This window comes from Natator depressus, chromosome 4 (assembly GCF_965152275.1).
Source record: "Natator depressus isolate rNatDep1 chromosome 4, rNatDep2.hap1, whole genome shotgun sequence".
In the NCBI taxonomy this organism is placed as follows: domain Eukaryota; kingdom Metazoa; phylum Chordata; order Testudines; family Cheloniidae; genus Natator; species Natator depressus.
In genome coordinates, this window is record NC_134237.1 from 93,906,499 (window position 1) to 93,930,632 (window position 24,134).

At 41.0% G+C, this 24,134-nt stretch overlaps 1 long non-coding RNA gene across 1 annotated transcript; it reads right to left on the reverse strand.

Annotated features, from left to right (window-relative positions):
- Positions 1-8,147: 8,147 nt before the first annotated feature.
- On the reverse strand, positions 8,148-24,093 carry LOC141985923 (uncharacterized). Its single transcript, XR_012639064.1, has 3 exons — positions 23,712-24,093; positions 21,618-21,715; positions 8,148-8,181 (listed from the first exon to the last, which is right to left on the reverse strand). It is a non-coding gene; the product is annotated as an uncharacterized LOC141985923 (long non-coding RNA).
- Positions 24,094-24,134: the final 41 nt, after the last annotated feature.

Here is a 24,134-nt window from a genome sequence, read left to right on the forward strand (position 1 = left end):
TTGCAAAAATGGCTAATATTCTGGGGTGTATTAACCGGAGTGTTTTATGTAAGACAAGGGAGGTCATTGTCCCCTCTACTCAGCACTGGTGAGGCCTCAGCTGGAGTACTTTGTCCAGTTCTGGGAGCCACAATTTAGGAATGATGTGGACAGACTGGAGACAGTCCGGAGGAAAGCAACAAAATGATAAAAACCTGACCTATGAGGAAAAGTTAAAAAACAGAGTATATTTAGTCTTGAGAAAAGAAGACTGAAGGGCCACCTGATAAGGCTTCTAATGTGTTAAGGGATATTACAAAGCGGCTGGTGATCAATTGTTCTCCATGTTCACTGAAGGTAGAACCAGAAAAAAATCTGTTTAATTTGCAGCAAGGAAGATTTAGGTTAGATATTAGGAAAAACTTTCTTACTATAAGGATAGTTAAGTGCTGGAACAGGTTTCCAACTGAGGTTTTTAAGAACAGATTAAAGAGCTGTGTGTGACTCGAAAGCTTGTCTCTCTTAGTAACAGAAGTTGGTCCAATAAAAGATAGTACCTCACCCACCTCATCTCTCTTAAACACCAGTCCAGGATGGTCTAGCTATACTTGGTCCTGCCTCACTGCACGGAGATGGACTAGATGACCTGTTGAGGTCCCTTCTGGCCCTCTGTGTCTATGATTCTGTGTGTGTATGGTATGTAGTTAAATGGGATTATCCAAATCCTACTAAACAAACCATTGTTATGCAAAGTTTAGTATGTTCCCTAAGGATGTCTGGAAGTTCTGACTTGTCCTAAACTGCACAAGAGCTCAGATCCTGCAGAGCTCTTGATTGTCTAATCTAGCATATTATAGGATGACTATCACCCCTGCAGAGTTTAGGAGCTCAGCAGAACTGGACTGCACAGAGTCCTAGTCCTGAAGGGTTTGTAGGCTCCACATTAATGGAGTTACGTCCAGTGGAGCTCAGATCAACTTGGTGAAGAACGGCACTCCATCTGCTAAAGGGGGAAGGAGCTTGTTCTCCTGTCCTTCTTTGTGGCTGGAAGGAGCACAGGTTCCCCCATGCCTCACACATCCCGACTGGCTAGAAGTGAGGACATTTCAGATGGGGGAATCATGAAGTAGGAAGATCAGCAGGACATGCTTGCTGGTAGGAAGATTCTTCGGCTTCTAGCCTTCGTCCTAGCAGCAGCCGTAGATGATGAGAGAAGAGGAATTTCTTCTTTTTGTTTTGCATGAAGATCTGTCCATTCATCAGTTCTGCCTTCCCTCCAGGTCTATAAGGAGATTGGGATAAAGGAGGAAACCCACCACCAGCACCTTGTCTAATCCATGGACAAAAGATCCCAGATGCAACAAAATAGCCCTGTCAACTATTTCTGTTCCTGTAGCAGAGTGGGGATGGAGAGTCAGGGAGGGAGGATGGAAGGAGGAGAATGACAGGAGTCAAAGTGGGGAAAGTGAGAGAGCTGCTGTGGAGGAGAACCAAGGAGAGGGGGGCACAGGAGATTATGATGGAAGAAGGTGAGATAACTACAGAGAGAACTGGAAAAAAACTGGACAGAGAGAAGGAAAGGAAGACAAACAGCAAACTTGGGAGGCAAAGTATATACAAATATATATTACATTTCTGTATAGAAAGTCCGGTTCCAAAATATTGCGCTAAAATGTTTTGATATAGATGTTAGTGGACATGATCATGTAGAAGAGGACTGAGAGAGCTGGCCTTTGATGGGGAGACCATTATGCTAACAGCTAGAAGAAATCCACAGCAAATTCTCCTTTCTAGAGTGGGACCCTCTGATTTTGGTGTCTCTGGTGCATGTTTGTTGAATAAAATCTAAAACCTATCTTAAAAATCTCCTAAAATACAGGAAATTGCCTCAGTATATCAAATATGCCCTGGGATAAGGCGCACCAGACCCCTTAATTTTACTTGTTCATTTGACATCAGTACAGATTTTCCTGTCTGATCAAGTCTAAATGACAGCCTTTATTGGAGAAGAGGCTAGGAGCCTCCTCTGTCTCACCTCTGCACATTGTACATAGACACACGCTCTTGTTTAATTGGCTAGCATCCTTCATGAGATAAAAATAGGGTGACCATATTTCACAGAGAGAAAAAGTGGACCCAAGGCTCCCCCTCTCAATGCTGTTGCTGGTCGCTGGAACCCCGCTGGCACCCTCGCATGCTGAAACGCTGCCTCCCAGCCCCATGCCTGCCTGCCTGTTTCTCCCCCCCTCCACAGCAGGGGGCTGGCATCTCTGCTCTTATCAAATTGGCAAGAGCAAATGGGACAAATGCCTCCTTTTGAAAAAAAAAAAAAAGTCAGGACGGATGGGACAGGGCTTAGAAAAGAGACTGTTCCCACCAAAACGGGACATACAGTCATCCTACACAAAAATGCCTTTCAGATATACTTATTTTGTCCTGATCCTCTTCATCATGGCAACATGATGCAATACCTCATCTGAGACATCATGACAGCCACCAGAACTAGTAAGGTCCCCTTCTATTCTGATCTCCTACTTCTTTAACCACTGATGAGTTACACAAGAGCTGTGATCCTTGCATAGCTTCTAAGGTCTGCAGAACCATAACTCTGGGGCAGTTCAATTCCCGACTCTAGGACTGAAGCCTTAAGATAAATAGCAGGCACGTTGTAGTTGGGGGAACCAGCCCAGCAAGGATCCTGCATGCAGATTTCAAAGCCTAGGGGGACCAGCTCCCTTCCAGTTATTTAAAGGTTCCCAGCATCTCATGAGGCTTTGGAAAATGCAGTGTGGGTGGATATAGGACCAGTTTTGTTGTACCATACCAGATTTTCCTCTGATAGTTTGTACTCTAATCCCTTACCTTCTTGTGGATGTAATTGCCTTAGCACTGTACTTCCACCAGGGTACACAGAAACATTAACAACTGTTGTGTTGAAGAGGTCATTCTCTTTATGCCATCAGACATAAAGAACATTCCCCTCACTAATTTATCACATCATTTGCTTTTGTAAACAGGACAAGGGGGATCCACTTTCATAAATGTTGTCTTTTTCCACCTGCTCTTCTGAGTCTTCACTTAATAAAAGTGCTAAGTAAACAGTAGCAGAAATGTTCTTTCTTTGTTTTGTTCAACTATTGGTTTTAAATGGTTTTGTACAAACAAATCAGACAAACGGGTCAATTAGGGTTTTCAAGTTACATACCCCTGGAAGTTCATTACTTCAGTTTCATTCAGCTTCTTTCAATTTATGCCACTGTATAAAATATCCCCCACTACTAAGTGATATGATGTTGTTTCAGCTGTCTTGTTTTTCCAGTGTTCAGGGATATTCCTAAATGAATCTCAATCTTTTTCAGTTATAGTCTTGAGACCAGTCTAGGGGTTTTAATAATTAGACCTTTCCAGGTAGCAGGAAGCATGAGCTTTGCATCCTTAGTTAGCAGCTGTGATCCCAGCTGGGTGTGTTTATTATAAATGAAAATGACTCCTTAAATTTCCATTCTCTGCATGACCAAGCTTGGCATCAGACTCAGTTTCTGGACGTCACTGAAAATAAACACTAAAGGCTGTGAGAATGTTGGATCATAAAGACTTAGATGATATAATGTGCCATAATTATATATTTCTAATCAGGCTATTTATGCTACCAAAGGATCTTTTAAATGAATCATAACTTGTCATTTGAATGTAAATGTAACTTAACTCAGACAAATCTCTGTATAATGAACATATGCACTATAGAGAGTGGAAATGGAGTGAAATATTTATCTGTGGGATGCAGGTGATAGCAAACAATGGGGCATTGTTGACCTGTGGTGGTGAGAATGTTTTGCTGTTCATTTAAAAAAATAATGACTTGCGTTGCAACCTCATTATAAAACCAAGAAAATGTGCTTATGTGGCATAATTCACAATAGCTGCACAGAACTTTATAGTCCCACTTACACCCAATATTGAAGGTTTAAATGAGATTTATGTCATCTACAGGCTCTGTATTGGCCCTCCACATGAGAGAATTTCATTTATTAGTAATCCGAGATCAGCCTTCTGCAAAATCAAGGGGGCAGGAATTAAAATTACTTTCCACTAAAGTCTCTAGAGTATACTCTGACACAGTTGGAAGATTGTTTTATTGTTTTTTGTTTTTCTCAGTGATATTTTAATGTGTTCAAAAAGTGATTCCTTTTCTCTTCTCTAATTTAATAGCTAATATCTCACTTTCTGCCCTCTCTCTGTGTGTATCTCCTTGTGCTTTCAGTGCCTTTTTGTCTGATTCATTGATCTTTTGGTTTCAAATGTTTTATTCAAGTGTAGAGAGTCCCCTCAGGTCTAGAAAGGGTGAGGAGTGGGAAAGGAAGTTATTTTGTACCAGGGTTAAATTCTTTAGATGACTATTCTGTGTTACAGCAGAGAACAAATTGGTGAGTACTATATCACACTTCAGAATATAATTTTGGAGTGCAGTGGTGCTGGATTAGTTTTTAAAGGCTCTATCTCTCAAATCCATGAGTGAAAAAACTATTGATGGCAATGGAAGTTTTGCAACTGATTTCAGTGTGGCCAGGAATTCACCCCATTTCTTTATTCTCCATGCCTATAGCTAAAACTCTCCCTATATTCTGGTAGTTTCTCATCTATACTGCTCCATCCTCCTCTTCCTGGGCCTGTCTGAGTCCAATTTTGCTCCTGAACAGTCTGTCCCAAATGTTGCCACAAACAGATTTCTCTTCCTTCACACAGACCTTGTCAGTCCCTGGAACAAACCTCTCCACTGGCAATTTATTACACATTTAGTTTAAACTCTTCACACTCATTTTAAAGATCTGTTTCAACCTACATTTATTATACAATGTCTTCATAATCCCTGCATCCTTTACTCTTTTTACTTCAACACCTCCGGATAGATCCTCAAGTGGTGTCAATTTAGTGTAGCGCCAATGTCTGTCATTGATTCCAGTGCAGCTACACTGACTGGCTCTGGACTGCAAGTTCTTCTGGGAAATGCTTGGCTCCATTCAACATCCTGTACAATGGTAAGTTCCTTGCTATCACCAAACAAATATCATCATCATGATAATAAAACTAGAGGTTATATAAAGCATATTCACATTGTTTTTAATAAAAAGCTTTCACTAGGATAAAACATGTCTTTCCTTTTTACAGATGGAAAGGTTTAAATGTGTAGAATAGAAAGATGACATCATGGAAGTATAGTGTATCTCATCTTGCATGTTCCTGGGTAAAATATACCCATCTGCAGCCAGACTGGGTGTGAATTTAATGCTATTAAATAATTTGCTTTTAATTTAGAAAGAATGAATAGATGGCAGCCAATTAACTCTCTGCTACTGTATTTACAATCAATTTTAAGAAAACATTGAATACTTATTTCACAAGGCAGATCCAAAAATACACAGGGCTATTTTTAACTGCTACATTAATTCATTAGTATTTTAATTTACTTTCTATTACTCTTATTTTGCAGCACACAGTATATTCAATAATTTTCTTGAAACATCCCCCATGCTCCCCAGTCCCTCAGTCTATTAGATTTTAATCCTCAGAGCATGTAGCATGTCATTTTGCCATCTAATAGTACATGCTTTGGGGTTTCATCTTTAATGTTTTTCTGAGCTCACTCTTAAACCCAACAAATCTGCCAGAATTGCCCTCCACATTCTGTCCTCCTTCACATTTTAGTCTTGGTTGGATCTGTCATTCTCAATGTTCTTCTTCTTCAAAGTATTTTGAAACATATTGACTTGAAAAGCAATCCTGTTCCACACCACATGCATACTGCTAGCTTCATTTCTGCCACTTAATTCACTTGCATCTATGACTGGGTTAAGAAAATCTCCCATTACTGCTCTGGCTCTCCTGACCTTTCATGTGCTGCTTCATTTACTCAGTCATTTCACAGTCTAGCTGTTCTTTTTGGTGAAGGTGGAGTATAAAATATTCCTGTAACTAGTTTATTCTATGAAACCTCTTCAAATTCAATCCATAATAACACTTCAGCACTAGTAACTATCCATTTCTCCACCAACCTTCCTTTAATGAAAAAACAAATCCAGGTCTATGTCACTGGCTAGCATAGAAAATCATACAGAAGGGGAAAAGTAGAGCCAAGATGCCCATAGACACACTACCATGTCATCCCTTTCAGGGGCAGAAGGGCTTGTGGGACTGTAGTAAGAGGAGGGGATGTGTTCCTCCAGCTTTGTTGATGTTGCAAGGTTGGCACAGATGGTTTGTGCCTCTGTGCTACCACTCCAGAGTCCCCCTTACCTAAGAGATATGATGCAATTGGCTTGCCATCCTCACCTGTGCTTTCCCTCCTTCCCTGAGATGGAGCAGGAATGAATGCTGAAATGGTCAGCATGAGCTCCCACAGGAATTTACTCATAATACTTAGCTGATACTATATAGTCCTTTCCATCCATAGATCTCAAAATGTTTACAATGGAAATTCTCTGGGTTTGCCATGGGCTGAGGCTCCACAGAGTGCCTGTCTGTCCCACTGCTCCAACCTCTTGCCAATTACTCCCCTAAGAACCTGAAGAATCCCTGCCCACTTGATTCTCATATAGCATGGAGTCTACAAGCTTGGTGGAAGTGCCAGAATGCTGCCACTTTGTCTCTGACTTGACTGATATTAAGGCGGCTTTCATCCCCTCCCTGCCTAAAAGTGAAAGGGGATTATGCAATCCCACCCCCATTGCTCATAAAAAAGGGCCACACTTCCCATTTTACAATCCTGCCTGCTGCATCTAATCTATATTCTGTATTGTTAATAGACCAGTTAATGTAATCTTCCAGCTAGGTTTAAGTTATGCCGTAATATCCCACTTCTCTTCATACAACTAACCCTCTCATTCTCCTACTTACTTTGTTAAACTTCTTTCCATTTTTCTGAAGGCATTTTTACAGCCTTCTATTATTGAGCTTATGTTCCTGTATATTAATATCTATAAATTCCACATTAATTTGTTATATAGCACATTTCCATTGCAACAGTACATTTCGCTTTTAGCATTTTCTTCATTAACTCCTTTCCTTTTACATTTCTTCTGTGTACATATTTGCTAGAGATGACACACTCAGTAAAGATTTGGGCTTCCTTGCTAATCTATATATATGCTATTTTATTTATCATGAGATGACCATATCTTCCAACAGTGATCATTCAGCATGCAAAAAATGAGCTGATGGTGCAAAGAGGTAATTCCTAAAAGTCCTCTCCCCCCCATAAAATATGTCAGATCTTGAAGACCTGGCAGGAATTGATAGATTAACTCACAACTGACAGGTGAGTTGGATGCTTATCATGTACTTGTCCTTTTTCTATGAGAGCGTTCTTCTCATAGTTTAGTAATTACTTGCAAGTTAGTCACAGCATTATATAACTTAATGGTAAAGTTCATTTTAAAATGAGAGCCTTATTGTCTGAAAATATTTTAACTGAAAATTTGAGACTGTTGTGGGTGTTTATTTCCATTTAGCTTACTTACAACTGACACTTTGCTGTCATGGGGAATAGATAACATACAGCTTGGTCTGTTAAAATCCATGTTGCCTTCATGAAAATTCTTATGTTTATCTGTTAATCACAGCACACAGAAGTTATAATCTGTCAGTATAACAACAGGAAATAAATGGGAATGTACAATATTGTTCCTGAAATACATGATTCTCAATACTATTTCCCCCCAAGGCTTCTTTTTGCATTCTATTTGGCCCAAAGTTTAACCCAGTGTAACTCCACTGAAGTCAATGGACTTATTCTGGATTTACACCAGTGTAAGTGGGAGTAGAGTTTAGTCCATTGTATTCCAAAGATTTTGATTATTTTATTCTTATTTATTTATTGTCTTCTAAGTAGTGGAAATGACCAATTTCCAAATCCCACTAGACAGTCCCCTACCACAAATGTCACTTTATTCCTTTTTCTTTGATTGCCAAAATAATTGTAATAAAAACAATGTCAACAGCTCCCTTAGCTGTAAAATCACATTTACATTGTTACTGGTAGATAGCTGATTTTGCTACTCCATGAAGCCTTGTCACTTCTAGCATCCTTCTTGTATTCCAAAGCTATCATTAATTTGTCATTACAATGAATTCTGCGGGTTTCTTTTTTGAATGCAGCACCCTGCAAGATGAAGACATTCTGTCCTTATGCTCTGATTTGGTGTTTCACTGAAACATTAAGAAAAAATATAAAGAATATAAGGAAAAAGCAAAAGATTTATATGTAGATGTTTATAACGAAAAATCAAAAGCCAGTATAGTTCACTATACCATTCTGTCTCGTACAGAGGCAAATAAATACATATTAAGCTCTAAATTATTATTTTATTGTTACATAATAACATACATACCAGATAACATGTTAAAACCGTGCATATCAAAATTGTTCAGGCCCCACTCCTATCAAAAACAGCAAGGTAACTGAGACAGAAACAAAGATTTCTTATCTGCCTTCTCAATGTAGTTTCTGATCCTGCAGATATAGATGCACATGAGTAATTCTGCATACATGAATAGTCTCATCGAACTTAATGAGGCTTATCATACATACATACTCACTTATGTGCCTAAAGTATTTACAGAATCGGAGCCATAACCTGGAACTCCTCCTCTTTTGTCACTTATTCTATTAGTCATGTATACATACTCACTGCACCTTTAAGTGTTAATACAAGGCTGTGGCTGACAGGTGAAATGCATAACAATCAGGAAATTCCGAGTTACGGTTCCCACAGCAACTTTAGCTTTGCACCTTGCATTAATCTAGTGTGTTTGTATGTATCTATGTCCACACCTATGTATGTACACTGTGGTCAAGTTATGATGGATCTGGGGGCCATAACTTTGAATTTCCTGATCTTTATGCATGTAAATTCTCAACTATAATTTTATGTTTACAATGCTAATGTAGTAAATTTCCCTACCTTTTTTCTTAATAAGGAAAAAATAAGGATGATTGCCCAATCCAACAAAAACTTTATATAAGCCACATCTGGTAGGAAGAATCTGCACTCAGTTATGTGGTGTGCAGAATTTGTCACACTTTGACTGCAAATATATGCCCACTCAGACATATCGGGCCTGCTTACCAGAAGTGTTGAGCACTAAAAACACCAAGTGAGCTGTGAGAGCTCAACATCTTAAAAACATAAGAATGGTCATACTGAGTCAGACCAATGGTCCATCGAACTCAGTATCCTCTCTTCTGACAGTGGCCAATGCCAGCTGCTTCAGAGGGAATTAACAGAAAAGGGTAATTACTGAGTGACCCATCCCCGGTTGTCCAGTGTCAGCATTTGGCAGTCAGAAGCTTAGGGATATCCAGAGCATGGGGTTGTGTCCCTGAAAATCTTAGCTAATAGCCATTGATGGAACTATCTAATTTATTTTTTGAACCAAGTTTTACTTTTGGCCTTCACAACATCCCCTGGCAATGAGTTCAACAGGTTGAGTGTGCATTGTCTTAAGAAGTACTGAGTTTTGTTTGTTTTAAATCTGCTGCCCATTAATTTCATCAGGCAATCCCTGGTTCTTGTGTCATGTGTAGGGGTAAATAACCCTTCCTTATTCACCTTCTTGACAACTTTCACAATTTTATAGATCTCTATCATACCCCTACTTAATCATCTCTTTTCCCAGCCAAACAATCCCGGTCTTTTTAATCTCTCCTTATATGGAAGCTCTTCCATACCTTTTCCAATACTAATACATATATTGAGATGGGGCGACCAGAACTGCATGCAGTATTCAACGTGTGTGTGTACCATGGAATTATATAGTGGCGTTATCATAATTTCTGTCTTATTTATCCCCTTACTAATGGTATCTAACATTTGGTTAGCTTTTTTTGACTGCAACTGCACAGTGAGCAGGTGTTTTCAGAGCACTATCCACAGTGACTCCAAGATCTCTTTCTTGAGTGGTAACAGCTAATTTAGAACTCATCATTTTGTACGTATAGTTGGGATTCTGTTTCCCAGTGTGTGTTTGCTTTGCATTTGTTAACATTTAATTTCATCTGCCATTTTGTTGCCCAGTCACCCAGTTTTGTGACATTCCTTTGTAACTCTTTGCAGTCAGCTTTGGACTTAACTAACTTGCATCCGACGAAGTGGGTATTCACCCACCAAAGCTTATGCTCCAATATGTCTGTTAGTCTATAAGGTGCCACAGGACTCTTTGCCGCTTTTACAGATCCAGACTAACATGGCTACCCCTCTGATACTTGACACCATGCAAGGCACTGCATTTAGCCACATGGAGTGGAAATCCATCAACCTCATGAAGAAACTTGCACAAGTACAGACAGATATCTTCATTTCCAAATGCAAACGGATGGACATCATACCAAATGGACTGAAGGTGAAAAATCCATTGCTATCTACATACTGCACTGACCACAGTGAGAGATTATGCCATACACTATCAAAAAAACTGAGGAACCACCTGATCAGCATCCTATCCAGCAAACAGGAAAACATCAAAAAAGAGCTCTCCAACCGGAGACTCTCATAAATAACCAACTTTCCATACAAACGGACTTTACTAAATAAGACAGGAAATATACATTACACAGTTCACCTCTCTAAAAAAGGATTGTAAGCTGTCTAAAATCCTACTTGCCACATGGGGCCACAACAGTGGTACCCCTAACTCACCCAGCAATATCGCCAATCTATCCAGCTACACACTCAGCCCGGCAGAAGAGTCTGTCCTATCTCGGGGACTCTCTTTCTGCCCTGCCATCCCCACAGACATGATACAGTTCTGCGGTGATCTGGAAGCCTACTTTCGGCATCTCTGATTCAAAGAATACTTTCAAGATAACATTGAACAGCACACTGATACACAGATACCCTCCCACTAACAGCAGAAGAAGAATTCCACATGGACTCCTCCTGAGGGTCGAAATGACAGTCTGGACCTATACATAGAATGCTTCCACCGACGTGCACAGGCAGAAATTATGGAAAAACAACATCGCTTGCCTCATAACCTAAGTCGTGCAGAACACAATGCCATCCACAGCCTCAGAAACAACCCTGACGTTATAATCAAAGAGGCTGATAAGGGAGGTGCTGTTGTCATCATGAACAGGTCTGACTACCAAAAGGAGGCTGCCAGACAACTCTCCAATATGAAATTCTACAGGCCACTTTCCTCAGATCCCACTGAGGAATACACTAAGAAACTGCACCATCCACTCAGGACACTCCCTACACTAACACAGGAACAAATCAACATACCTTTAGAGCCCCGACCCGGGTTATTCTATCTACTACCCAAGATCCACAAACCCGGAAATCCTGGACGCCCCATCATCTTGGGTATTGGTACTCTCACTGAAGGACTGTCCGGATCTGTGGACTCTCTGCTTAGACCCTACAGCACTCTCAGCTATCTCTGTGACACAACTGACACAACTCAGGTAAAACCTCTCCAATGCATCATCAGTGATCTACAACCCATCCTGGCAACGATCCCTCACTTTCACAGGCCTTGGTAGGCAGGCCAGTCCTCGCCCACAGACAACCCGCCAACCTGATGCATATTCTCACCAGCAACTACACACCTCACCATAGTAACTCTAACTCAGGAACCAATCCATGCAACAAACCTTGATGCCAATTCTACCCACATATCTACACCAGCGACACCATCACAGGACCTAACCAGATCAGCCATACCATCACTGGTTCATTCACCTGCACGTCCACCAATGTAATATATGCCAGCATGTGCCAGCAATGCCCCTCTGCTATGTACATCAGCCAAACTGAACAGTCCCTACGTAAAAGGATAAATGGACAAAAATCAGATATTAGGAATGGCAATATACAAAAACCTGTAGGAGAACACTTCAATCTCGCTGGACACACAATAGCAGATTTAAAGGTAGCCATCCTGTAGCAAAAAAACTTCAGGACCAGACTTCAAAGAGAAACTGCTGAGCTTCAGTTCATTTGCAAATTTGCAAATCAGCTCAGGATTAAACAAAGACTGTGAATGGCTAGCCAGCTACAAAAGCATTTTCCCCTCCCTTGGTGTTCACACCTCAACTGCTAGAAGAGGGCCTCATCCTCCCTGACTGAACTAACCTTGTTATCCCTAGCCTGATTCTTGCTTGCATATTTATACCTGCCTCTGGAAATTTCCACTACATGCATCCAGCAAAGTGGGTATTCACTCATGAAAGCTTATGCTCCAATACGTCTGTTAGTCTATAAGGTGCCACTCTTTGCCGCTTTTACAGATCCAGACTAACACGGCTACCCGAATTTTGTATCATTTGCAGACTTTGCCACCTCACTGTTTACCCCTTTTTCCAGATCATTTATGAATATATTGAATAGGACTGGTCCCAGTACAGATCCTTGGGGTCCCCCATTATCTACCTCTCTCCACTGTGAAAACTGACAGTTTATTCCGACCCTTTGTTTCCTATCTTTTAACCAGTTACTGATCCAAGAGAGAACCTTCCCTCTTATCCCATGACTGCTGACTTTGCTTAAGAGCCTTTGGTGAGGGAACTTGTCAAAGACTTTCTGAAAGTCCAAGTACACTATGTGCACTGGATCACCCTCACCCACATTTGATGACCCCCCTCAGATAATTCTAATAGATTGGTGAGGCATGATTTCTCTTTACAAAAGCTCTGTTGACTCTTCCCTAACAAATTGTGTTCATCTATGTGTCTGATAATCCTATTCTTTACTATGGTTTCAGTTAACTTGCCTAGAATTGGTGTTAGGCTTACTGGCTTATAATTGCCAGGATTGTCTCTGAAACCTTTTTTAAAAATCAGTGTTACATTAGTTATCCTCCAGTCGTCTGGCACAGGGGCTGATTTAAGCAATAGATCATATACCATAGTTGGTAGTTCTGCAATTTCATATTTGAGTTTCTTCAGAGCTCTTGGGTGAATACCATCTGGTCCTGGTGACTTATTATTGTATAATTTTATCAATTTGTGCCAAAACCTTCCCTATCAACACCTCAATCTGGAACTGTTCATCCATTTTTTTACCTAAAAAGTATGGCTTGGGTATGGGAATCTCCCTCAGAACCACTGCAGTGAAGACCAATGCAAATAATTCATTTAGCTTTGCCGCAATGGCCATGTTTTCCTTGAGTGCTCCTTTAGCACCTTGATTGTGCAGCAGTTCAACTGATGGTTTTGCAGGCTTTCTACTTCTGATATACTTACATTTTATTTTTGCTGTTGGTTTTTGGTTTTTTTTGTTAGTTGCTCTTCAAATTCTTTTTTAGCCTAATTATACTTTTACACTTGAGTTGACAGAGTTTATGCTCCTTTCTATTTTTCTCAGTAGGATTTGACTTCCAGTTTTTAAAGGATGCCTTTTTGCCTCTAACCATCTCTCTCTTACTCTGTTTACCTATAGTGGCATTTTTTCGTCATCTTACTGTTTGTTTGTTTTTATTTGGGATATACATTTAATCTGAGCTTCTATTATGGTGTTCTTAAAACGTTTCCATGTAGCTTGCAGGCATTTCACTTTTGTAACTGTTCCTTTTAATTTCCATGTAACTAGCTTCCTTATTTTTGTGTAGTGCTCTTTTCTGAAGTTAAACGATACTATAGTGGGTCTTCTTTGGTGTTCTCCTCCCCACAAGGATGTTAAATGTAACAACATTTTGGTTGCTACTACTGAATGGTTCAACTACGTTCACCTCTTGGACCAGATCCTGTGAGCCACTTAGGATTAAATCAAGAATTACCTCTCTCTTTCTGGGTTCCAGGACTCGCTGCTCCAAGAAGCAGTCATTAATGGTGCCTAGAAATTTTATCTCTGCATCCCATCCTAAGGTGACATGTACCAAATCAATATGGGGATAGTTGAAATCCCACATTACTGAGTTTTCTATTTTTGTAGCGTCTCTAATCTCCCCGAGCATTTCAGTCACCATCACAATCATAGAAGATTAGGGTTGGAAGAGACCTCAGGAGGTCATCTAGTCCAACCCCGTGCTCAAGCAGGACCAACACCAACTAAATCATCCCAGCCAGGGCTTTGCCAAGTTGGGCCTTAAAAACCTCTAGGGATGGAGATTCCATCACCTCCCTAGGTAACCCATTCCAGTGCTTCACCACCCTCCTAGTGAAATAGTGTTTCCTAATATCCAACCTAGACCTCCCATACTGCAACTTGAGACCATTGTTCCTTGTTCTGTCATCTGCCACTGCTGAGAACAGCCAAGCTCCATCCTCTTTGGAACCCCCCCTTCAGGTAGTTGAAGGCTGCTATCAAATCCCCTCCTCACTCTTCTCTTCTGCAGACTAAACAAGCCCGGTTCCCTCAGCCTCTCCTTGTAAGTCATGTGCCCCAGGCCCCTGATCATTTTCCATTTTCATTGCCCTCCGCTGGACTCCCTCCAATTTGTCCACATCCTTTCTGTAGTGGGGGACCCAAAACTCTACACAGTACCCCCGATGTGGCCTCACCAGTGCTAAATACAGGGGAATAATCACTTCCCTCGATCTGCTGGCAATGCTCCTACTAATGCAGCCCAATATGCCGTTAGCCTTCTTGGCAACAAGGGCACACTGCTGACTCATATCCAGCTTCTCATCCACTGTAATCCCCAGGTCCTTTTCTGCAGAACTGCTGCTTAGCCAGTCAGTCCCCAGCTTGTAGCGGTGCATGGGATTCTTCCATCCTAAGTGCAGGACTCTGCACTTGTCCTTGTTTTAGTTCATCAGATTTCTTTTGGCCCAATCCTCCAATTTGTCTAGGTCACTCTGGACCCTATCCCTACCCTTCAGTGTATCTACCTCTTCCCCAAGCTTAGTGTCATCTGTGAACTTGCTGAGGGTGCAATTCATACCATCATCCAGATCATTAATAAAGATGTTGAACAAAACCAGCCCCAGGACCGAGCGCTGGGGCACTCCGCTTAATACCGGCTGCCAAATAGGCATCGAGCCCATTGAGCTCGACAATCTAGCCAGCTTTCTAGCCACCTTATAGTCCATTCATCAAATCAATACTTTTTTAACTTGCTGGCAAGAATACTGTGGGAGACTGTATCAAAAGCTTTGCTAAAGTCAAGATATATCACATCCACTTCTTTCCCCATATCGACAGAGCCAGTTATCTCATCATAGAAGGCAATCAGGTTGGTCAGGCATGACTTGCCCTTGGTGAATCCATGTTGACTGTTCCTGATCACCTTCCTCACCTCCAAGTGCTTCAAAATGGTTTGCTTGAGGACCTGGTCCTGATTTTTCCAGGGACTGAGGTGAGGCTGACCAGTCTGTAGTTCTCCGGGTTCTCAGTCTTCCCTTTTTTAAAGATGGGCACTATATTTGCCTTTTTCCAATTGTCCGGGACCTCCCCCAATTGCCATGAGTTTTCAAAACTAATAGCCAATGGCTCTGCAATCACATCAGCCAATTTCCTCAGCACCCTCGGATGCATTAGATCTTGACCCATGGACTTGTGCATGTTCAGCTTTTCTAAATAGTCCTTAACCTGTTCTTTCACCACTGAGGGCTGCTCACTTCCTCCCCATACTACGTTGCCCAGCAGGGTGGGAGCTGACCTTGTCTGTGAAGACTGAGGCAAAAAAAGCATTGAGTACTTCAGCTTCTTCCACATCATCTGTCACTAGGTTGCCTCCCCCATTCATTAAGGGTCCCACACTTTCCCTGACCTTTTCCTTGTTGCTAAAAAACCAGTAGAAACCCTTCTTGTTACCCTTCAAATCCCTTGCTAGCTGCAACTCCAGTTGTGTTTTGGCCTTCCTGATTACTCCCCTGCATGCTCGAACAATATTTTTATACTCCTCCCTAGTCATCTGTCCAAGTTTCCACTTATTGTAAGCTTCCTTTTTGTGTTTAAGCTCACAGAAGATTTCACTGTTAAGCCAAGCTGGTCACCTGCCATGTTTGCTATTCTTTCTGCACATTGGGATGGTTTGTTCCTGCGCCCTCAATAAGGCTTCTTTAAAATACAGCCTGCTCTCCTGGACTCCATTCCCCCTCATATTAGCCTCCCAGGGAACTGATGGGCAGGATACCCTAAGGGAGTCAAAGTCTTCTTTTCTAAAGTCCAGGGTCCATATTTTGCTACTCTCCTTTCTTCCTTTTGTGAGGATCCTGAACTCAACCATCTCATGGTCACTGCTGCCCAGGTTGCTACCCACTTCTACTTCCCCTACCAATTCTTCCCTGTATGTAAGCAGCAGGTCAAGAGGAGAATGGCCCCTGGTTGGTTCCTCCGGAAGTTGCACCAGGAAGTTGTTGTCCCCAACACTCTCCAAAAACTTCTTGGATTGTCTGTGCACTGCTTTATTGCTCTCCCAGCAGATGTCAGGGTGATTGAAGTCCCCCATTAAAACCTGGTCAAGTGGTCGGTAGAATATTCCTACTACTATCCTTCTTTATTCTTCAAGCATGGAATTTTTATCCATAGAGATTTTATGGCACTGTTTTGATTCATTTAAGATTTTTATTATATTTACTCTGCTTTCCTTCACATGTAAGTGCCACACCACCATCCACACAACATACTCTGTCATTATATATATTTTGTACCCTTAGTACTGTGTCTCGTTGATTATCATTGTTCCACCAAGCTTCTGTGATTCTTATTGTATCAATATCCTCATTTAATACAATGCACTCAAGTTCACCCATCTTAGTATCAGGGCCGGCCCTTGACCAAATGGTGTTCCAGGCAAGGACCATCTTTGGCATCCCCCCCTCCATTTGTTAAACTTTTGAATACCTTATTTTTATTGCATTTGTAGTCAATTTCACAACTTTGATGTACAATTTTCATGCACGATTTATCCCTGTCATAAAAGATGAATAATTTGCATGCTAGGATCTGTAAATCTGTATTTATCCATGCCATATATAAGAAAATAAAAATAAATCATTTCCTCTAAGCTTATAGAAACTTTTTAATTTTAAGTATAACTGAAATATACTAATATCAAGAAACTGAACTGTTCACCAACATTGGGTGGACCAATATTAAATCGTGTTGCAGTAGGTGACAGCCTTAGAATGTTAAACCTAGTCCTTTAGTTCAAAAGGTCGCTTTTCTCGCCTTTGCCCTCGGGAACTGAAGCACCGGGTCAGAGAAACCCAAAGACTGACCAATGGCATTTTCAGGTGCTAAAATAACAAGTGATGACAGTCGCTCGTCAGCCATCATCAATCAAAGATATGTTTTAATGAGCCTGAGCTTCGAAAAGCTGCACTCACCACTCATCACTGTGACCAGCAGCGTAAGCAGAATCCTTGAAGCTATCCACACATTAGGAAAGGTGTCCTTCAGCTCTGCATCACGAATGAATTGGAGAGCTTGGAGTTGAGAGTGCTTCCTTTGTGGCAAATGTGACGCATGTTGTCCAATTCGACATAGAGGTTTTTATCATTGACGTCCGAACATTCCCCATGTGTCAGTGTTCAGTGAAGTCCATATAGCTGTTCGCCAGCAGCTTACTAAGGTCAGACAAAAACCTCCAGGTCTTTTTGTGGAGCTCATCTCCTAAGTTTTTCACCATTTCTTTGGCGGCAGCAATGGCATCTCCAAATCTGTTTTCTCTGTAGGCCACAACAAAATCAAGGCAGCTTCTCATCAAAGAAGTAGTGGTCGTGATGTCCATCAACTGAGTTTGCAATGCCTTGCTTACAATGTTTACTTGGAGTAGGATATCATGCCAAACCACAATTGAGATCAGAAATTTGAAGTCAGTGATCTGGTTTGCCAGGCTTTGCACCTTGTGTCGGATTCCAGCCTCGGCTTTACTCAACGGCACCAGTTCCATCAGGGCGTTGTACATCTCAGTCATTTGGTACCTCACTGGCCTTACACTGTCAGTGTGGCTTTTCCAGTGAGTATTACATAGCGGTTTCATAGTCAGATTTTAACATTGTCCATGGGGATCTTCCGCCTGATTGTTGATGCTGAAAACAGGACGTATATCGTTTGTAGTACTCCAAAGAGAGAGGGTGAATCTAAAAAAGATAACGCTGCATCTGACACAACCAGGCTGATGGAATGGCACCCACAGGCATGAAGAAAGATCTTTGATTCAGCGCAAGGATCCTTGCCTGGACGCCACTGTTTCTTCTCTTTATGTTTGCACCATTGTCACAATATCGCAGCTGGACTCTCACTTCACTTCATTCTTCTATCTCAGTGACCGACTAGCAACACCCTGCCCCTTATATACCCACGAGGGCATTGCTGACAATATTCTAGGAGGTTCAAGGAAAATATAGTTCTCAGAAAGCCTAGAAGGTTCCACAAGATTCTACCAAGTTCCAGAACATTCTAAAAGGTTAGTAAAAAAATGAAGCCACATACGGAATACCTGAAACATTTTACTTCAAACATTCTATTTCCCCTTTTGTCACTAACAACAAAAACAGCAACCCAAGCTTGGTGCCCCCAAGCCCAGTACCCCAGGTGGTCACCTGCCCCTAAATCTAGCCTTGCTTAATATTTAGACTAAGCATTTGTATACACTTACAAAATTTGTCAATATTTAGTTGTCTGCCTTCATGTGAGGTAATTGAATGGAACTCTTTCATTTGACTCTCTCTCTTCAGTTCCTACCGGCACTTTATCAACTTCTATCCTCTCCTCTTTAATTGATCCTCCCCTAAGGGTTGTCTCTGTTGGAACTGCCTGCTCCTCTGCAACTGTAGGTTTCCCTCCACCCCTTTAAAAACTTCTCTATGACCTATTTAATTTTACATGACAGCAATCTAGTTCCATTTTGTCTTAGGTGGAGCCCATCCTTCTTGTATTGACTCCTCCTTTCCCAAAAGGTTCCCCAGTTCCTAATAAACCTGAAACCATCCTCCCTACACTGTCTTCTCATCCATGCACTGAGACCATGCAGTTTTGCCTCTCTAACTGACCCTGCACGTGGAACTGGAAGTGTTTTGGAGAATGCTACCATGGAGGTCCTGGATTTTAATCTCTTACCTAGCAGCCTTCCCATTTTATAAATGCTTTTGGATCCTGAGAACACATCAAGCTTTACAGATGTAAACTCACATAGTCCAAGAAGGGAATAATTCAGGCAAACTCATGCAGTCACAATACACCAGAGCTTACTTTATAGAAACCTTTGTAAATGCTTTTGGAACATGAAAACACACAAACCATTAAAAATCAAAACTTCCACAATCCTTGTGTAGCAAACTTCCCAAACTGTTCTTGATTAGCCTGTCTAGTTAAAGTTAACATCAGCTCTATTGCTGAACATTCTTTTTGGAACTCCAAACACAATAAAATGTAGCTATAGCAAAGTATATAACCATTCTTACTTTTAGAACAATCAGTAACTATGTACTCTACAAGGAAAGTCTCAGTGTTTTTCTCAAAATTAAACGTACATGCTAGTTTATTCTCATTTCAGTCCCAGCAGTGCAATGTAATCAAAATGTATAAAGTGTTATGTAAATTTACAACACTGCTTAGGGTCCTGATCCTGCAGACTCCCACCCAAGTGGCTTTACTCACATGAGAAGTCCCATTGAACTCAAGGATTACTTCTGTAAGTAAAGTTACTTTACTCTGTGAGTTGCAGAATTGGGCTTCAAATGTTTTATTATAATATAATGTGATAAACATACTTGTGCTAGCAATAAATGAATTGGGCAGTAAATGTTGTTGCACTATAATCTACAACTTTGTTGTCATTTGTTGGGATACAACATAATTACCTATCATTTCTATAATTTATTGTAGTGCTAAACTCTGTAGCATATTTATCATTTTGGACTATTACTGCATGATAAACTTCTTTTCAGGCCTGACCCAGCAAATCTATACACAGGCACAACTCCCACTAATGTGAGCAAGAGCCTGCCAAGGACCAGGCATCTTATTAGCAGGGCATTCAGGATGTATAATTCACTCAGACATGAAGGGTATGGAGTTTTTGTAGTTCCTTTTTGTCCAGAATTATGATCCAAATTTCAATTGCACTTTGTTCTTTGCCTGAAACGTGTAAAGCACTTTATTAAGTTTTTGTTGCTTTATTTTGAAATTATACATGAAACAAAGTTAGTTAATTCCACAGCCTTCATTTATCAATTTAAATTCAAATAAACATATGTCAAGGTTCCTCCCCCACTCTGAACTCTAGGGTACAGATGTGGGGACCTGCATGAAAAACATCCTAAGCTTATCTTTACCAGTTGGGTCAAAACTTCCCCAAGGTACAAAATATTCCACCCTTTGTCCTTGGATTGGCCGCTACCACCACCAAACAAATACTGGTTACTGGGGAAGAGCTGTTTGGACACGTCTTTCCCCCCAAAATACTTCCCAAAACCTTGCACCCCACTTTCTGGACAAGGTTAGGTAAAAAGCCTCACCAATTTGCCTAGGTGACTACAGACCCAGACCCTTGGATCCTAAGAACAATGAACAATTCTCCCAACACTTGCACCCCCCCTTTCCTGGGAAATGTTGGATAAAAAGCCTCACCAATTTGCATAGGTGACCACAGACCCAAACCCTTGGATCTGAGAACAATGAAAAAGCATTCAGTTTTCTTACAAGAAGACTTTTAATAAAAATAGAAGTAATTAGAAATAAGAAATCCCCCCTGTAAAATCAGGATGGTAGATTCCTTACAGGGTAATTAGATTCAAAACATAGAGAACCCCTCTAGGCAAAAACCTTAAGTTACAAAAAAGATACACAGACAGAAATAGTTATTCTATTCAGCACAATTCTTTTCTCAGCCATTTAAAGAAATCATAATCTAACACGTACCTAGCTAGATTACTTACTAAAAGTTCTAAGACTCCATTCCTGGTCTATCCCCGGCAAAGACAGAATATAGACAGACACACAGACCCTTTGTTTCTCTCCCTCCTCCCAGCTTTTGAAAGTATCTTGTCTCCTCATTGGTCATTTTGGTCAGGTGCCAGCGAGGCTACCTTTAGCTTCTTAACCCTTTACAGGTGAGAGGAGCTTTCCCCTGGCCAGGAGGGATTTCAAAGGGGTTTACCCTTCCCTTTATATTTATGACAACATATACATGCCATAAGATTGTAATGACCTTGGATTATAACAGTGAATGCATACTAAAATTAGTGTCTTTCAATGATTTGCCTTAATCTGGATTACTCTTCTGCAGTAAAGTCATTCCTCTTAAAAAGAATTTAATTCCAAGTATTGCAATAGATACTTAACTATAAAAGTAGTTAAAAGCAGAGCTGGCTGAAACTTGAGGAAAAATAATGGAAATTTGTCAGCTCTACTTGATTGAGCAGTAAATCAGACAAAAGCAAGTCTTTTCATTCTTACCATATTCTGTTTACACTTCAAAACTGGTGGAACTGAGTACAGTTAAACTGACTTTTAACCACAGGTGTAGTCATGTGAGTAAGGGTGCTAGGTCATGGCAAAACTTCCTCTAATGCCCTCTCTTCAGTTTAAGCATCAGTCAGAGGCCCTCACTTAATAGAGGCATAAGATTAAAAAGAAATAAATAAAAATAAATTTGTATTGAGTTAGGCCTAGAAGCCCCACTCATAGGTCAGGACCTCATTGTGCTAAGCATAACATAAACACATAACAAAATGATGCTGTTTCCCTTACTGGGCCTGAGTATGCTGTCTTCATACCATTCATACCAGTTCTTGCTCCTTTGAACTTTTGTCACTGACTCCAGTGAGAGCAGGATTGGACTTTAGTACCTGGAACACAAAAAACCCCAAACATTGAGCCAAGCAGATGAGGGGCAGGCAAGTGTGATCTTTAATAAATCAGTGACTAGCATTAGGTATAAAGATAATTCAGATGACTGAGGCACTGGCAGAGCATTAAACAGAAGGATTCTCCCTCCTTCCTAATAATCCTGAAAGCAAATATTCTCATTCTCAGAGTAATATGTTAACATCTATTTTACACACATCTTTGCATAACTTTTATGTAAGTATTAAATGAAACTTGCTGAACTTGGGGAAACCTACATGGTGAATGATCTAATTTACATTGTTCAAGTTAAACATCCTTAGAAGCCTAACTGTGAAGGCTGTTTAAATATGTAATGCTTCTGGAGCCAGAGCACCCTGGAGGCTGTAGGGGGTTTGGGGAGATGCATTACTTCCTTAATGGTGGCTGGAGGCATGACACCAGGCAGGAATAGGCATAATGCCTTTGGGAAGAAGAGAAGGTAAAGAGAGGGAAGGGTTAGCTCCTTAAAAGCCCTTACCACACTTCAGTCCTACACTGCAACATCCCAGCTATCATGTTCCAGTCCTAGGTCTCTTAAATAGAAATTTGGTGCAATTGTTAATTGCAAAAACCAGCCTTTGAAATTAATGGCACAACTTTCACTGACTTCAGAGGAGCCATGATTTTAGCTAGGGCAAAACAATGAAATCATTTTCACTGGTGACTGAAAAGGGCCAATGAACAAACCAACCCCTATGTCTCCCAATTACCCAGCCATTTGAACACTGATCTTTCTGACCTTCATGAGCATTTCAAACAAAACATCTCATAACATTGGAAAGGACAGGGGAATTAATTCCATTTATGGTGAAACACCCTTTCCTCTAGTTCATTCATTCTCAAGACCACTTATCAGTTTTACAAACCCACATTTAGTGGTCAAAATCACACTAAATCAAGGCTTGTAAAAGTAGTACCAGAAATATTTGTAGTTTAATCTAAACTCAGTCACTCCTACCCGTTCCTTACTTCTGTAAAATGAGAGATTGCGTTTTCTTATGGTCCTCTTTGACATTTCCAGTGCAGGCACTTGGTGATCAGTGCCTCCTACCAATTGGGTGAGAAATGCTTCCCCCCCCCCCCAAAAAAAAAAGATAAAAATGAATCTACCTGCTGCCTATTGGTTTTTGTACCCAAGCCCTCAAATTCCATTACCTCAATGGAGATCAATTCTAACTCCTTCTACTGTACAAAAATACCTTGAGCCATGACACAACAGCACCACAAAAAACCTAGATGTGGCATGTGGATCCTGCCAGTTGCTGGCTCAAATTCCCAATTTCTATTACCTAAATGGAAAAAGAAAAAGAGTACTTGTGGCACCTTAGAGACTAACAAGGTGCCACAAGTACTCCTTTTCTTTTTGCGAATACAGACTAACATGGCTGCTACTCTATTACCTAAACAGAGAACAAGTCTAGCTACTCCTATTGTACTAAAAAAATGCCCCCAGACCTAGACATATCCAAGCATAACAGGCTGTAAATACCAAGATGTGGCACCTGCATCGAATTTTAGGCCCCAAAACCCCCAATTCTAATATACAACCCCTAATTTTAATATACAAATATCTACAAACATATGTAGAAACTCATTTTACACCAAAAAAATCTAGACCTCTACATCTTTTCAGGACAGATTACAAATATATACATTGGGAACACTAATCCAGCCAGTTTTGGGCCCCCACTTTGCAAATTCCACTGCTTAAACAAATAGAGAACAAGTTTAGCTGCTCCTATACTAACAAAAAGTCCAGATGGCAATGCATCCGGGTTCAATGGTGCCACCAAAACCAGGATGTGGCACCTGGATCTTCATGGAACTGGCCATTTTTGGGGGTCTAAATCACCCAAATTCCACTGCCTAAATAAAGAACATATTTAGCTGCTCCTACTGCACCCTGAAAATCCAGACCCTGATGAACCGCACTGAAACAGCACAGCAAAAACTCACATCTGGCTGCTGGATCCTGCAAATTTTAGCCACAAAACCAGAAATAGAGAAGACCTATTGATTCTTCAGTTCCACCAAAAAAAAAAAAATCAAAAAAATCTGTTGCACTCCCAATACAGCCTGTAGCCTGCTGGATCTGGTTAATATTTGGTTGCACACCTGCAGTTTTACAGTTTTGAATTTAATAGCTGTGCAGCTTCTCCTAGCGGCGCACCAGAATAATTTAGGCAGTAGAATGTAGGGGACTGGGATAAAACCTGGCAGGATCCGGTTTTCCCCCACTCCCAGTAACACCCTTCAGGTTGCCCCTTTAAGGGACAGCTGCTTGCAAAGTTCCAGCCACTTCTCCTTGCTGCTGGGGCTTGACGTCAGCGCGGCTTTCCCGAGCTGCTGCCGCCTGGGGCTGGGAGTTGCTGCTGCTCA